Below are 4,561 nucleotides of genomic sequence, written 5' to 3'. Positions count from 1 at the left end.
AACGCATGAAGAAACTGGAAGGCAGGATTCGCGGGGAGAGAAGGGATGGAGAGGCTCAGGGAAGCGGCTCTGAGATGCTCGGTGAAGGAGCCTCGTAACCGCGCTGCCTCCACCAATCAGCGGCCCTCAGAAAGCGGCCCCCAGAGCACCCCGGAACTTGCCGAAGACGCCAATTCTCAGCACTCGTCCCAGACCTGCTGGGTCAGACTCTCTGGGGTTGAGGACCCCGCATCCAGGTGATATCGAGCCCTCTCAGGGCTCCGAGGTAGCACGAGGGTGGCGACCGCCCGCCCAGCGCCCGGGGCCCACCGCGCACTCAGATGGCACCTGCATCCCAGAATTCCGCTCTGGGCCTCAAACGTGGACCTTTAATTGTTTTTTTAAAGAGTTTCACTTCTGTTTTGAAAATACATGCTCCATGCTGACATCTTAGAAAATATAGAAAAGGGTAAATGAGATAGAAAAGTCATCTGCCATTCTACGATCCAGAAAAAAAAATAGTAATTTTTTTATTTAACGTATATTAAATTATGCATATGATAAACGCTATCTATATTTGGATCGTGTGGTATGTATAGATATTTAAAACACTCTGTTTAATATTATAGAAAGATTACTTTCCATGTTATTGGCATAGCGTCCCGAACCGCATTTTACTGGCTGCATATTTCGTAATGTAGTGGCGGCGATTTATAACGATGTGCTTCTATCGATGGGAACGAAGGTTCCTCTAATTCTCTGAAACGAGAAAAATCGCCGCAATGAATTCTGTCACAGGCGCGCTCGGCAGTTTTTTGTCCCGGTTGCTGGCACAGACCTTGCAGCCGGAGTCATCTTGATATTCCCAGGTGTGCCCTTTGCTGGCTCCCTGGCCTCCCGCCCCTTAATCCGCCCCTCGGAGCTTTGGCGTCACCTTTACATGGAGAATATTCTATTCTTTATATAGAATCGTTGTGAGGATTGAGCAGGGTAACACGTGCAAAGCGCTTAGTACGACAGCCATCTAAACGAAAACCATAAAGAACCGCTAACGGCTGCTGCGGGGAGCCGCGACCTCCGCACGTGGGCACCGCGACGCGCACGCGCAGAAAAGCCAGAAGCGGCCCAGATGTTCGACCGCTGGAGAGCAGATCGCGGTGGCGCTTCGGCGTGATGGAATATTAAGCGGTAAGAAAAGGAATAAATTATCATCGAACATGGCACAAACATAACGACACGGACGAATGTTAGAAACTGAATAGGAGTGAAAAAAATGCACTACGCCTATTAAAAAAAAACAACAACAACAACAAAAAAAAAAACTCGACTGATGCGAAAAGAGAATGAGTCTGCGGGAGAAGCGCCGCCGCGTCAGGAGGGAGAACCACGTTTCTTCTTATAAATGAGTCTTAGAAATTCTTAAAACCAAACATATTGGGTCGACATCTGGTTCAAGCAAAAGGTTGGTTAAGTCTTTTGTTTTCCCTTCTGAAAAAAAAAGTTTTATTGATTTATTATCTAACCATTCATTCATGAGTGGCCATCCTATTGCATGTCTCCCCATTGATGGTCTGACATATGATCTATTTGTGGTTCATCTGTCCGTCTGTCTGTCTCTGTCTCTCTCGTGAGATCTCTCTCTGTCTCGTTCTTTTCTATCTGATCGGAGCCCTCTCTATCTTCTCTTGTCTCTTCTCTCTATCCCCCTGTTCTCTCTTGTCTCTGTCTCCTTTATTTTCTGTTTTGAGCTTTCCTTTTTATTTCTTTCTCTTTCTTTTCTTCTTTTTCTTTCTTCTGTCTCTTCTCTATTCTTCATTCCTTTATTCTTCTAGTTCTTTCTCTCTATCTTCTCCCTTGTTCCTTCTATCTTATTTTCATTTTCATTCTCTGTCTCTCTCTTCTCTCTCTATTCTCTGTTCCTCTCTCTCATTCTCTCTCTCTCTCTCTCATTCTCTCTCTCTGTTTCTCTGTCTCTGTTTCTGTCTCTCTGTCTCTCTCTCCCCCTTCCTCTCCCGGTTCGTTCTATGATTCTAGGATCTTCTCCCTCCCCTCCTTCCCTTGCTTCTTCAGGCCTGGAGGTGGGACTGGAGCCCCTCATTACCCATTTCCAGCTCAGGTCCTGCACGTTCCCTGTCGGTCTCCCTACACTCTGTTCACATCTATGTAAATAGCGCCTTGATTAAACTGTTGTCAAATTGCTCAAATTGAGTGTAACATCTGTTTCCTGCTGGGATAGTAACTGGCACAGAAATCGGTACTGGAAATAGCTCTAGGAAACAGAACTTTGACATAGGATTCTAGACCTGAGTTACTCCCCTTGCCACAGTGACAGGAGACATGAGCAACCAACTGCATCTGGGGATCATGATTATTCAAACTGACGCAGAACACAAATGCAGGGTGAGTTGTTAAAAATCAGTTTGCTGTAGCTTTCAGTCTCTATGATGATAATATGATTTCAAAGATTATGGCATAAGGTGCCTTTCTTTTTTTTAACAGATAGCTCTAGACCAGTGGCTGTCAACTGGTGGCAGTTTTGTTCCCCAGGGAACCTGGGGAATGTCCAGAGACATTCGACAATGTTCAGAGACAGTTTTGATGCTCACAGCCTGGGGGTGGCGGTCACTATCGGTATCCAGTGGGCAGAGGCCGGAGACGCTGCTAAACATCCTGCATTGCAGAGGACAGCCCCGGCCACAAGGGGTCAAGTGGCCCAAAATGTTGATAGTGACCAGGCTGAGAAACCCAGTCCTTGAGAGACACGGAAAGCAGTGACTATCAGACTGATGGCATGAGTAGAGATCAGGGCGTCTAGGTGACAGTTTAAAGGAAATGGTCACATCCTAGAGTTTGCGGGCAGTCGGGACTGAGGACCCAACCAGAGGTGTGATGAGAACACCACAGAGACACACTCGACCCGGCCAGGTCTCAACACCACCACTATGAGGGGCCTGGAGACGGGGTATGGGACATGGGACGTGGGGCAGGAACACTGGAACCGAAAGAGACGAGGCAGGGCACGCCGACCTCCCAAACAGTTCGGACACTCCGGCGAGGACAGAGAGCCCCTTCGCTTCTCTCTGAGATGGAGCTCGTCACCGTTTGCATAAAAGCTCGGGAATGGCTGCGTCAGCCAGGAGGACCGCAAGCTATCACCAGTGCTCTTGGGGACATGCCTGCCCCACGCCTCCAGGCTCCTACTTAGAATTGGATTCCAGCATAAACGGGACGAAGAAGCACTAGGTCTGCCCTGGGAGCAGAAATATGCCCCCCAAAATCACGAGATGAAGCCAGTAGAGCGTGTGCGGAGGGCCAAGCTGAGGGTTTGAGCCGGCAAGTCCCGCGCTCCTGCGGAATGTGGGTTCCCCGTGTCGCTTCCATCACCTGGGGTGGCGGACGTCGGATCGCTGGCTAAATGAAGCTGGACCTCAGCCGCGGTTTCAAGGGCAGATGTATATTCTGGCAGAGGTTTTCTGGTCCTAGAAGAATCACCTGGGGGACTTGGTTTAAAAAGAAAAAGAAAAAGAAAATAAGCCAAGGCCACGGCCACCCTCGCGTCTCCAGAGCAGCGGTTCTGTCCTCGGTCGCATCAGAAGCACGCGCGAGGTCCCAGCCTCCACGGAGGCCACCTCGCAGTCCAGACGAGGAATTCGGGCTCTCTGGGTGTGGGGCGCAGGCGTCAGGACTCCGCGAAGCTTCTCAGGTGATTCTGCAACGCAGACCTGCGTGCCGGCGCTGGACGAAGGCGTCCGCGGCGGGAAGGACGAGCTTGGCCCTGCTGAGGAAGGGCCGGGGAGGCGCCTCCGGGACCCTATGGGGTCGTCTCTGGACCTTCCAGGGGACGCTAACGGCTTTCATCCCGTAATCCTGCAGTGAGAAAGGGGTCATCCCGAGGTTTTTAGACTCTAGCTCCGACCCGATTCTCACCCCTGGTGACCATGAATGTCGCCATCGCCCACTGGCAGCTGGGCTCAGCGGAGGCCACGCGGTAGATGGAAGCGCAGCGTGAGTTTTTCCTGCAGTGGGGCGGGTGGGACTGCGGATCCATCCTGTAATGTTTCTCCAGACCCAGAAAATAAAGTAAGGATAAATATACATAGTCACCAAGAAAACGTCCTTGTTTATTTTCTGACCCGTGGACTATAGACTATTACAGTAGAAAAGGCCAGATGGAAGGCCCTGGAAGTGGTCCCCTCCCGCCCGTCTCACCGAGAGAGTGAACCAAAGTCGAACGCCACCTCTTAGGGAAGTTACGAGACAAATGACCCCACCGAATGCCTGAAAGGTGCTTGGGTCACCTATTACGTCTGAGTTCACCTCACCTGCTTGGCTGGTACAAACGTGAGGTGGACTTCCTGTCACCACCGGGGACCACAGCAGGACCTCACTCGCCAGAGCGGCCACCCTGCTGCCTGTCGGCGAGCCGTCGTCCTGGACCCCTTTGATCACGAAAGGGATAGCGACTTGTCTTCACAGGGACAGACACACATTCTTGGCAGAAATCAGGCGTCCTCGCCAGTGCCACTATTTATAGCCCTGCAGACTGTCTCGTTCATCATCACAGAATTCTGCACGTGGCGTT

The sequence above is a fragment of the Pteropus medius genome, unplaced genomic scaffold, assembly GCF_902729225.1.
Source record: "Pteropus medius unplaced genomic scaffold, Ma_sr-lr_union100, whole genome shotgun sequence".
NCBI lineage: Eukaryota > Metazoa > Chordata > Mammalia > Chiroptera > Pteropodidae > Pteropus > Pteropus medius.
Note: the sequence above shows the minus strand (reverse complement) of the source record.